Source organism: Thunnus albacares, chromosome 9 (assembly GCF_914725855.1).
Source record: "Thunnus albacares chromosome 9, fThuAlb1.1, whole genome shotgun sequence".
Classification (NCBI taxonomy): Eukaryota; Metazoa; Chordata; class Actinopteri; order Scombriformes; family Scombridae; genus Thunnus; species Thunnus albacares.
In genome coordinates, this window is record NC_058114.1 from 22240516 (window position 1) to 22253798 (window position 13283).

Sequence of the window (13283 nt, forward strand, 5' to 3'; positions counted from 1 at the left end):
TCTATCTTCAACTCTGCCCCATCTGTAATTATCTATCAGTCCCCCCCCATACTAACCTGGCATGGAATTGTGTTTTCCTAGAAATTTCACAAACATAATGTAATTTACAAAACCCCCCATAACTCCCTTTTCATCTCATTGTTGGTTTAACGCTGAATATGCCATCGAGTAATTTGCTTTGAAAATCAAGTGGAGAGGACTCCCATCGCCACAGCTGCAAACACAAAACACTTTGGCAGCTCCTTCAGCCATGGACAATTGCAACTTCTCACATTTGAATGCTCAAGGTCGGATTTCCTTATGCAAAACTCCTTAACATTTTCCTGTGGTCACAGATGCACAGTGCGTGAAACAATGCAAAAAGACTGTGCTGGACGTACGGTACTATCCACTATGCAAGCCTCCCTCTTTGTCTCCCTTAGACTCTCATAATCACTCCCTTAGTTCAGTTCATTTCAGCTGAACTGCACTGCGATTTTTGAGGGTTTTATTGGTATACATAACATTTTGTTGTAACCACATTATAATAAAAATCCAAGGAGAAAAACACACAACACAACAACCGCAAATGTAAAAGTATAATATAATAAAATTAAAGGTAAAATATATAAGGTTACATGGCCAAAAGTATGTAGACACCACAACATTAAACCCATATTTGTTAGTTGAACGTCTAACTGCAAAACCACTGGCATTAATATGCTGCTATAAAGCCTCCATTCTTGTGGGAAAGCTTTCCACAAAATTTTGGAACCTAGCTGTACTTTGCTTTGTTCACAGGGGTATTGTCGTGTTGAAACAGGAAAGGGCCTTCCCCAGACTGTAGCAGTAAAGTTGAAATCACACTATTGTGGGAAATATAATCAGATTCTGTGAGAAAACTATCTAACTTTTGCTAATAGTGATCACAATTAACATGAATTAACACTTTGCAGGATAATGATAAGTGAGAAGAGTCATTAAGCCCACTAACTGACTCTGTAATGTCAGTTACACAACAGTTTCATCTAAAGTTTGCAATCATTTGCCACCAGAGGCTACTGGTCATACCAGACTTTAGGAACGCTGATGAGGCAAAACCCTTGAGCACAGTGACTTAAGCAAGGGTGTATTTTATGGATTATGAATTCAACTTTTTATTTCTAAGAACAATGTGTTTTTTCTTCTTTAAAAATGTACATGGTCTCGCTTAAAGATTTTCTTTAACAGAGGCCAAAATACTTTTCACCATATTGTGTGAATTTATAACTAACGTATTGTAGTAAAATCTCGTAATTAAGTAAAGTCATTAACAATAGGTTCATCTTCATGTAAAATTAACACAGACTTAAGTAAAGTACAGCATAATGTATAACACAGAGTACATGTTGTACTCTATATAATAATATAGAAGCAGCTTCTTTTCTTCAGTCATTTCCAGAGTTTTTCTCTCACACAGTCTCTCTCTCTCTCTCTCTCTCCCCCGAAGGATACAAACAGCCATTGTGCGGCCCATCTCTTTAATGGAATCCCAGACATAACCTTATCAGGACACATAATCTTTATGGGACATTTCTCAAATTCCCTACTCTGACATCAGAATAAAAGTGGGAGGCATGCTAATTACTCAACACCCACAAGCAAAATTACAGGAGGTGAAGGGGAAAGAGTCACGGAGAGAAGAAAGGAGGTCACGGGGGTAGAGAGAGGGATGGAGTGAGAGATAAGTGAGAAGCAGTAAGAGGGAGAGAGAGAGAGCGAAGATGAGAAGTCAGGAAGTCAGTGTATCCAATCAGAGATTCTATTGTTTCTGCTATTAATAATGTATGAATAAATGTCAGGCGGTACGCATTCGATTAGTATAATTAGACACCCTGGGCTATACAATTTCATGGGACAGCAGAATAAGTAGATATACAAGTATAAAAGCGAGTGTGTGTATGTGTGTATTGTGTGTGTGTGTGTGTGTGTGTGTGTGTTGGGGGTGGGGGGGGGGTGGGGGTACAAATGGTTCAGAGCCAAAGCATCTCTGTAATTATGACAAATGACTGCAGCCGAGTCCATTCAGAAGCCTTACTGCATGGCACAAGCTGTACAATAGTGTATGCCATTATCATTGAATGAGGCCTACTGCATGTCACATATACATTTTGCCATTTGAAGGGGACACTGATCCAAAATATTCAACCCCAGGGTGCTATGGCACTCCGTGTTTGAAATTGGAATGGCAGTAGATGTCACTGAAGGCATACTGAAGTTGGCATACAGCGAAGGCTCCATGGATTAAAAAAAAAAACAAATAAAAAAAACCATTCAAAACTATACTGTCAGCAGCAAATTATTGTGTCAGTTCTTTCACTGTGGGGGACTACTGTTTCCAGTGTTGTGACAGACATATTCAGGGATTGAGCTTGATTTCGGGCACTATCCCAACAGCCTCATTTGGATGCCAGGTTAACAGACAGCAGGTTACGACAGCGGAGGGAAACATGCAAACCAGAGCCGATCAAATGAAACTTCACTCTGAGCTTTAGTGCTCCATCTACTCCAACTATCTTTTCTTTACTACTAATGAAACGAGACTCCTGAACTCACCACCATGCTCAATTCACCTCAACAGGATTAACACAGACTTGTTAATTTGTCTATTTCCACAACTCCAGATCAATATGATTACGAGTGTTTAGACAGGTAACTTCCTAAACAAAGTCATTAAGAGATCATTTAGCTGCCATAAAAGGGGCGGGGAGTTGGGTGGAAAGGGTGTAATGTCTCCCTGGATCCCATCAAGGCTACCTCAGAGTGATCACCACTGCGGCCAACTTTGATAACTTTGATAATTTAGATAACAAATCTCCACCAATCAATGGTGTGTATATGCCTTTAGTAAAGCTCTAATGTGGAGTGATTCTGCTCTGATACAGAGTCGAGTCACACTGAGAACAAAGGCTTAAAAGAGAAAAGGAAATGGTTTGATGACGAAGAAGAGATGTGAGAAATGCCTGCAATCGGTAATACAGAGATGGTGACCCTCTGCTGCAGGGGCCTGGATACTTTGCATGCAAATAGAACACATCATCATCAAATGAAGCGCTAATATGCTCTGAAATGCTTTTGTCACTTATTACGGTTGCCATGGCTCTTGTTTTTCTCCTCTCCTCAGTCTCTCTACCTTTTCCCTCTCACCATCTTGTTACGCCTTAGCTCCTCTCTTGCTCTCCATCAGCCCCAGTCTTGTCGATGTGTACGTTCTCAATGTTTCCATTACACAGCCGTGAGGTACTTGCACTAAAAATTGGACTAAAGGCTGAAAGAAAACCGAGATTATGCATGCCCTAGATAGGGAAATAGGGATAGGGAAAATGGTAATGAAATGGAGCAGCATTAATGGGGACACAGTGGTGGTTAGGGTATTTATGATTAAAATATTTAACAGAGTGGTTGTCAAGCATTATGCAGAGGTATCAGTACTGGTAGAACACAGTGCTCTAGCATTAGGGTATGATAATCCCTTTTCACATTGGTCGCGCAGCTTCAAAAGCCCGTACAGCTGAAGAAGCAATTCAAACATGGTCAATTTTCCACTTAGATCCTTTTATCATAATTTTACAAGGCAAATTATATTTTTGTGCTGCAGGTAGTGCATATTTTAAAGGTGCTACAATCAATACTATCTTATTGACAATGGGCGTGAAAGAGGGCACCCCCAATAATGAATGCACTAAGAATTATCACCCAACTTTGCAGTTCTTCTCAGTTCTATGGAGCACTTTTAGTTTCTTTTAGATAATTGTTTTGGTTTTCCAGCCTACAACTTTACTGGTTTGGTTCACTCCTATGGCTCTCATCACCTCGGTTTTCAGCTGCAAAAGGCAGCTATTTCCAGCCGAAAACTCTGATAAACATGTTGAACTCTACCTGCCCAGCAAACAGATAAAGTTAGCAAACACAGTGGTGCGTTTAACTGCTGAAGAGTCACTTATTTCACTTATTTCAAGATCAAGTTAAAAGGAGAGTGGATATCGGACTAAGATCAGTCACAACACCAAACACAGGATCCTTCTAAATGAATGTAAATACAGTTCTGTGTCTGTTGGATGTGTGAATAGGCAGCTGTTTGCCATTCACCACATCAACCATACAAGATGGTCAATGCTGTGTTTAACTGCCCCCGGGTAGCCAAAAAAGCACTTAATGCAGGTTTAAACTTTTGAAATATTCTCTTACACTCATTGTTTTATGATAGTAGAAGTAGTACTGTATTAGTAATATATAAAGAAACTACAATAGCAGTAGAAGATGACATAGTAGTACTAGAACCCCATTTTGATTCATTTCAATTCAATACACGGTTTCCAATAATGTTCTGTAAAAAGAGATACTGTAACACTGGACAGGAGCCAACAATAACCTAAGGGGTTTCAAGCTCTAATAACCTTTGTTATTGTAAGAGAGACAAACTACCAAAAGACTTTGAGCTTATTCTTTAAAACATTTAATAACTTTTTCATTCATGTTCAAAGAAATATTCCTTTGTCACTGGCACAAGGGTGAGCTACACTTTGCTCTGCTTTTAATGTTCCACATCACCAGGGTGACCTTCAGAGTTCAGAACATGATACTGTGCTGGTACATGGGAAAGGATATTAAGTAAGCAGAGGAGGATTTTATGATTGTTCCATTTTCTTTATGTGGACTTAAAGACACCGCATGGATTTTCCAGAGACTGGCCTAATTGTCATATTAGTGGGCGAGGAGAGGCTGCTTTATGGAGTGTGTAGAATCAATGGCAGGTGATAGCCTGATGCTGCTTGGATCTCCCTCAATCAGCAATAACATAAGATGCTGTATGTGACAGGAATGTGAGGAGGGAAGGGAATGAAGAATAGGACGTGAGAAAGATGGCTAGGAGGGAGGATTTAAGGCAAAGATGGAAATGAACACAGTAGCTATAAAAAAAAAGGGGTGAAAAGTGGGAAGAAGATGAGGCAGGACAAAGAAAATGACAAAAATAATGCACTACAGGGAGTGATGAAGAGAAACAGAGGTGAAATAGAGACAATTGAGGCATTCAAACAGAGGGGGAGTCACACCGGATGTATAGAGAGTGAAGCCAAAGAATGTACGGAATGAGAGATAGAAAGACAAAGAAACAGAGGAGAGAAGGAGCACAGAGCCAATAGATTTATCTCCACAGTGAGAGAAGAGTAGACTAGCGGGAAAGACCTTCTGGTTGAGTACTTGTCTGCAACATATCTAAAAAGATTTTTTTTTTCTGTATCTTTTGAGAGGTTTATATCCAGGAAAGTTGACTTTATATATGGAGTCCCTCAGGGGTCAATACTTGGACCATTGCTGTTCCTCGAACATTGCATTCCTTTTATGTGCCTTAAGCCCACACAAATCAAAAACACAAGTGACATTTACCATAATTATGCTGATGACACACAGCTATTACCTATCCTTATCCCCTGTAGATCTCAACCTTTACTGGTTTAATACATTAGAGACATGATTGACTGGAATGTGGTGCAACTTCCTGCAGCTAATACAAAACCAAAATCCGTGTTATTGGCGCTAAGTGTGTCCTCTCGGACAGGAATTACCACAAAGATCATAAATCAGGACGTTGTCATTGATCCTGATCTTAGAACCACCAACACACCAAAAACAGCTTTCTTTTATCTTAAAAATATACTGGCCTCTTTTCTCAGCCAGATGCAGGAAAACTTATACAGGTACATGGATTTATCTTGTGTTAGTTAGTCTGACCCACCCTCCTCACTGGCCTACATATGAAGACTATGGGCCAACTACAGCTAATTCAAAGTGCAGCTATATAAGCTTTATAAGAAAAGAGTAAATCTGTTCACATCACACCTATGCTCAGATCTCTGCCCTTGCCTTCAGTTAGTTTGAGTTCATTACAAAATGTACCTGCTTGTCCCATATGAACCGATCATTTGGAGCAGCCCCTCTGGTTGGTCCAAGGGCTAAATCAAAAGATGGAGAAGCAACTTTGGGATTTTATGGCCCTTGCTGCTGGAATATTTTGACAGATTACATTAGATGTGCTCTGACATTAACAGTGTTAAAACCAGATTGAAAACATTTGTTTTTCTGTGTGCTTTGGATTAGTTTGTGTTTTAATCTACATCTGAATCTCATTGTTTGATTGTGTATTGTATCTTCCCTGGAATTAAATGTTCTATATAAATTTAATTTTGCTGTGTCTTCCTGAAAACCACGATACTATCAATCTACTCCATTGATCCCAGACAGTCTGACCTCCTTCCTTCCTGACTCCTGACACAGATGCACATGTGCATATGCACATACAGTATACTTCACACACACACATACATGCAGGCACACAACAAAACAAAAGATACACATCTTCCTCTGGGTATTGTGCCTTCACTTAAGCCAAACCACAGTCTTCCCCCTCTATCTCTCACTCGGGCTTGATGTAAAAACAAAGTAGGAATTCCCTCCACCAGATCAAAATGCACACATGATTTTTTTAGTCTTTGCTTGGGACTTCAATGTCTTGGGGTCTATTTACTGTCTGAGTAGCATGGCAGCTCAGTGGTTAGCACTGTCCCTGGTCCTTTCTGCGTGGTTTGCATGTTCTCCCTGTGTTTGCATGGGTTTCCACCGGGTGCTCTGGTTTCCTCCCACCATCAAAGACATGTATGATGTCAGTGCCGACCAGGGCACTGGAAAAAGAAATGCAGTTTGTCCCTGGGCACTGCACTGCGGCTGCCCACTGCTCCTTGTGTGTCTGTATAGGATGGGTCAAATGCAGAGGATCCGTTTCCCCACAGGGATCAATAAAGTACTTCTTCTTCTTTACTAGATATTTGCATCACTATGAAGTCCTGAAGCCTCAATAACATCGCACATATTTAAAGAGAGAGAAGAGACAGAGAAAAGGTCGAGAGAAAAAAGAGGGGGAGTACACAGTAAATGAAAAATGAAAAGTGACCTTTCTGCACAGAGCACTGATTTTCCCATGTGCTCAGAAACACCATAGATTTATGTAGTGGGAAATATGTGCAGCATGAACAACAGGACAAAACATTTCTATAACACTCTTCTTTTATCAGAATCAGACCACGAGAACATGTCTACTGTATCTTCTTTACACAGCACCACATGTCTAATGGGTATATAATTTCAGAGGATTTAAAGGTTGGTGCTGGAATAAGATAATCTCTGACTCTTTCTATCCACTGTGGATGTGCTCTCATTAACGGGCAAGAGGTAGGCTGACTAAAGAGTGCTGGATGACAGAGTAGTAATGTAATACCTTTAATAGCTCATTGTTGATGAATGGATATCTTTAAGTATTACTGGAGCTCTCCCCAGAGTTGTGTCACTGTCATTAACCTTCACAGTCCTCAAAATTACAGCTGCTGACACTCCAGGGGACAGAGTGGCTATAGTCACAATCTAGAAAGAGTGAAACAAAGATTTTGTAGCACTTCTGAAAAAGTCTGCACGAGTCTGTAGGTTAATTATAGGTCTGTGTTTCAGGAGAGAGACTCTTCAAGTAAAAGTGTTGAGATAAATCTTTATTCTCTGTACTGAGAATACCTTTTATTTTTCTAGCCTCCATGTAACTTCTCCTTGTTTCTTTTATCTTTTCAGGTTCAACATACCTTTCTCTCTCTCTCTAAACAGTTCTCGCTATGATCTCAGTCATCAAAACAGCGATGCGTGAGACAAGAAGAAACATCATGTCACATCACAACAGCAGAGATAGGCCTAACCTTTGGCTTACCACCAGTTTACAACCATCATTAACAGGGCAGGGATCAGGGGCCAAGGCCATAAATCACACTCAAACCATCCATGTAGGAGGAACCCAGCTACACTGCAGTAAAAATGAAAAGAAAACACACTCTGAGACTGACGGGAGGCTAAAAGCAACTCCATCCATCACTGGCTGGGGGCTCCATAAAGTCAGTAAAGGAAAACACACAAGGCGATAATCTCCAGCATGGTTATAAATAATACAGAAACCTTGCTAATGGCAATAAGAGGTTCTGCAGCATGACAGAACCCCTCTTGATGTGATTATTTGGCTAAAATCCCCCCAAGGACATGTATTATCTTGTATAAATACTCAGGAGTAACTCAATAGGGCAATATGTTCCTATCCAGGGACTATTTGCCCTTTTTGCTTATGAACCAGGAGGAGAGGTAAATTTATTGTAATGGCAACAAGTGACTGTCAGAGGGGGGCACAGGGTCGTGTGGCGGGCAAAAATAGAACATTTGGGGAAAAGTGGAAGGCACTGAAAACTGAAAACAGACTGCAGACTGCACCGCTCGACATTTGCTTATTTGCCATACTTTCTATCACGAAGGGAAGGCATTGAACACATCGCCAATCATACTGTAATGTATGTATAATGCGTCCAGTAAAAGAAAAAAACCTACTGATTATGTCTGACTAATTAGGTAAATTAAACAATAAAAAGAAAGAAAGTTGGAACACTTTCATCTTCTATAATGTGTAGCATGTTTAGCATGTACTAAATTACATAATTAGTATTGTTGGGTATCACACAGTCCTAACCCCATGTGATTGGACATGGTGACTTATATCTCTTAAATTTCATCGTTGGCAGTTTTCACACCTGTAATTGCAACAAGGAGTAATGTTTAAGAATTTCCCTGTTCTCTTAAACACAATACAAAGAAGTTGAACAAAGCATTTACAAGGTCAGATTCTGCAATACACAGATACTTTTGAATACAATGTGTGCATGTGAAAGGGTAGCGTGAAACTGTCTATCTAAGCAATTCTGTTTTGGTGGAGAAAAGAGTCGTCTGGAGAGGAGCAAAAAGAGGGAGAAGGAACAGGGAGGTCTGTATACATTGCGGGCTTCACAATGACGTCTCTGTATGCTAATAGTGTTTACCTTCTGTTCCTCTGTCTTTCTTCCGTGCAGACTGCACAAAACTCTAACTGATGAAGTCACTGCTTGGTTTCTACTGTCAAAGTCTGCACATTCAATACAAAGTTGAAGGCGAAATAACTCACTGTGCAGAATCGCTGCAGTATATAAGCCACAAGCTATACCATAATGTGTCCCTCAGCTGTGTCCAGATTTTTTATTTATAATGGCAAGTTTCATAGGAAAATCATCTTGTCAAGTGCTCCGCTGTGAATGGCCCCATCATAAACAGTATCTAAAAGCAATTTTCTCTTTCCCGACGGAGACAGGGAAGCACAGTATCTTCTCCCAGCGGAAGGCCAACAGAGCAGGTCTGGCACTGGCACAGATAGAGAGGCGTACCTGCAAGTCCCCAACCTCTGATTTCCCACTGACACTCACGTACACATGCACCCGAGCTGTACACGTGCATGCAAGCTTGCACACACACACACACACACACACACACACACACACCAAGCCATCCATTCTCTTTTCACCATATTTTCCCCTTCCACTCTATCTTCTCTAGCCACAAATCAACCACCTGCTCATCCAATTTAGTCAGATAAATTCTATGTGTATCAATTTCAATATGAGTTCACGCACTACAGTAACTGCTTTATCTCTCCCTGTTTCTTTGAATGTCACATCTCATGTGGTATAAAACCAGACACACACACACACACACACACACACACACACACTGTGGTGTCAATCAGAAGACGTCTCCAGTTGACAACTATGCACACACGGCAACTGCGAACAAAGACCCATACCTGTATGTGTGCGGAGCAGCAGACCCAAACTCAAAACAAACAGAAATACACACACACGTAGACACACTATCATTGCATTGCAGGCATAACTCCCAGGCCTGGCTGTGTGCAAGTTTGATCCCTCTCACCGTGTCTGAGAAGCATGTTAATCAGCGAAGGAGCCTGCCAGCTCAGCCATATATGTCTCTATCTTTCTTGCTCTCACTCCCTGCGTCCTCTTCTCTCTGCCTCTATCTGCATCTATTCTCTCCAATCTGTCTCCACTCTTGTCAAACACTGTTTCGCTGCCTCGACCTCATTGTATTTATCTCACATTTCTCTCCTTCTCCTCCTGTTCTTGCTCAAGCTCTCATCCCATCACAGCAAATCATGTCTTTCTTTTTCTCCTACATTCTAATGCATCTCCCCCCTGAGTTAGACTGATGGGATTTAAGGCACTAAAGACTGGATGGTTTATTTAGAAGGGCTCAGTGAAGATATCTCACTTTTTTACCCGCCTGCCTGACATTTTATTGCCCTCTTCTTTCCCCTCCTCCTGTCAACCCACCACTCCCATCCCTCGTCTCTGAGGCTTTGGGATCTGTTTGTGTCTGAGTTAAAGTAGATTTGGTTATGGGGACTGGATCAGGGTGGGTGGCTGTGGGATGCTGGATGAGTTTCACAGGGCGGGTTTTAAAGAACTAGCTCTGAAAGCTGAAGGGCAGAGAGAGGAAGGATGGGAGGATGGGAAGATGGGAGGATGTGCAGGGTGAGATAGAGCAGTTATGTGTTTACAGAGACTAAGGAGATTTCTGCCCAAGCGCCCAGTGATAAGTCATGAGGTGGGGGAGTGAAGGGAAGTGGTCATCTCAGTGCAGACAGCGATAACAATGGCGAGACAGATGATGAGGGAGTAGAATGAAAGGGGGACAGAAAAGGGGAAATTAGAAGCGAAGAAGGACATGAAGAAGAAGAGTGTGGCGAGTACAGTCAATTTAGAGAGAGGAGCGTGTCCATTCAATAGCTCCGCATGTGTGGAGTGCAGGCACAAAAGAGGCCCTTTAGCTTTATTAAACAATGGTGCAAGGCCGACACACAAATTAAAAGAGATGTTGCTTCTTTGACCTGAATGACCCTGACAGACTGTCAAAGAGGAAGTGTTATGGTTGACAGCTTCTTTTCTTGATTTTACCCCATAAGGCTCCCGGGGCTGGGCCTCCATCCGTTGTGTCGTACTTAAACATAAATGTATTCACATGACACACTTCAGAGATAACATCTCAATGGGGTTTCTCTGCTCGGTCACCCAGTAACATCCATTCCCATTTGCATAAAACGTGCACGAACTGAAGCCTCCTCGTTGGTCTACAATCGCCGGCTTGTTCAACTAAATGTCATTTAGTACCTGGCATCTTGTGGAGCGTATCAAATCAATAAAAGCCATTTCCCTTGGAAGTCAATGGCCCCCGCTCTGGCTGTCAAGTTAATTCAATAAAAACAAAGAGGAAACAATGAAAGCAGGGAAATACATTGGTGGGCTCTCACTTAAACGACACGAACCTAACACAAGAAAAGCATTTACGGAGGAGCAGCTCCTGTAAGGTATGCAGGACATTCGTAGTATTCATTGCGAAGGCTGGAGTACAGTGCATGCTCAAGGATATGGGAGGTTGAAAGGCAGTGCGGTGGGGCTATTCTCTCTGTGTTACCTGTCATGAAGTCAGTGAAGAGGAATGAAGCAGCTCATCTGGGCCTTTAAATCCCACATAACAAAAACAAGAATCCGACACACACAGCTCCATCAGCCTGCTCTCATCGCCCCATTAAAGGACTGGTCTGGTACACAGATCCTTTGTGGTCCTTCCACTCCAGCAGATTGGTAGCAACAGACATGATTTTGTTCTCTGAATAACAGTGTAAGTGGCTCGTACATTGATTGGTCTTTCTTTCTGAGTTTTTGAGCAACAGGGTAAGGCTGCGGAGCCAAACAGACAGGAGACTAACCCCCCGCTGTGGCTGTTGACAGAGGCTGCCATTTAGAAACATTGAGAAGAGGACAAACAACAAGGCGTTGAGGAAAAATTGCTATGGATGAGTTTCACCAGCATTTTTCCTCCAACATTCTTATCCCACTGTAATATCCTAACAAATACTCTGGAACTTTAGTTTACCCCGAAAAGATAAGAGGGTAACGCTTTAGAGAATTGTTGTCCAATCTGCATAAAAAGAAAATTCCTCCTTTGGATACACTTGCAGAGTTGTATGTCCTCAATCTGTGATGTTCACTCAGTTCCAGGAGCTGTTTTGTGATGAAGCAATTTGCATGAACCCACTTTACTTAAAACCAGCTTGGTCTACTTCCGCTGAAGTTTCCTGCGTTTTCAAGAGTGAATCTGTACAGCCCTGAGAGAATGTAAATATAATGCATTCTGTGTGTGTAGGTGGACACACTGGAAGCTGTAGTGCAGTAACATGCCCCTCTAAAACACAACGTGGCCTCAGGCTGCACTGCTTTCTGGACTAGTGTGGCTACTGTCTCTGGAGAAGTTGGTATTGCTCTCTCTTTTCTCAATGTCTTCCTGTATGTGAGACTAGTGTAGAAACTCAAGTCCTTGCTGTTTGATTGTGACTGACACAGTCAGTCTCTGATTTGTCATGGTTTATTTTTGAGGAAAAATACAGTTGAATGTGGTTTTTAATGGCTCAATTCCAACAGCTTTAAGACAAAACCACCCTATGAATGCACACATGACAACACACTGTATGATTGAAAAATAATTGTGAAAATCCCTGATACATTATAATATTGTTAACATATGATCCATGAATATATACTTACAATAATTTACAGCTTGAAATACAGTGAACAGCAGGTAGAAGCAGCTGATGATCAACTGATCTGTGCCGCCTGAACATATGCAATGAGCTCCACAGGGTTACATTTAACATTTATATTATTGGTTTACAATTTATCTGTTGTCAAACTGTTATGAAATATTTCACTGTGCTGTACATACTGAGATATTTTGCCATATTTTCTACCCGGGGCTATTCATCAGCCAAAGTATGAAAAAAAAAACCTCACCAAAACACAAATTACAAAGTAGAACCTGTTCAGGATGGATTTTTTTAAAATTAAAAATTGATAATAAAAAAAGACAGTGAGAAGTACCAAAAGGATTTTGGCATAAATGAAAGTAGAGACCATGTGCTGTACTGTCAGTGCACATGGCAATTAAAAGTGAAGCAATGCTCCAGGCTTGGATTGATCCTCCAACAACAACCTGCCTGTTTATTGACCGATCTCTGGGGTTTCACTGCTGTACAGATGCCCTGAGGCCACTTAGTTGGGCCAGAGCTCTCTCTCTCTCTCTCTCTCTCTCTCTCTCTCTCTTTCTCTCTCTCTCTTTCTCTCTCTCTCTCTCTCCCATGCTCCCTGTTTTTTGTAGCCATGTGAGAAACAGCGCTATTGAACATTGTCTCACCCATGTCAGGCCTGATTTCCCATCAACAAAGAAGTCCAACCTCAGAGCATGAAAGGTGTTATTATTTAATTCTAGCACTGGTACAACAGTTTGATAAACACATATCTCGCCTC

At 41.4% G+C, this 13283-nt stretch overlaps 1 protein-coding gene across 1 annotated transcript in view; it reads right to left on the reverse strand.

Moving 5' to 3' along the window:
• sema6bb (sema domain, transmembrane domain (TM), and cytoplasmic domain, (semaphorin) 6Bb) overlaps positions 1-13283 on the reverse strand; it is a 126638-nt gene that overhangs the window by 69162 nt on the left and 44193 nt on the right. The gene's annotated exons all lie outside the window — the stretch shown is intronic.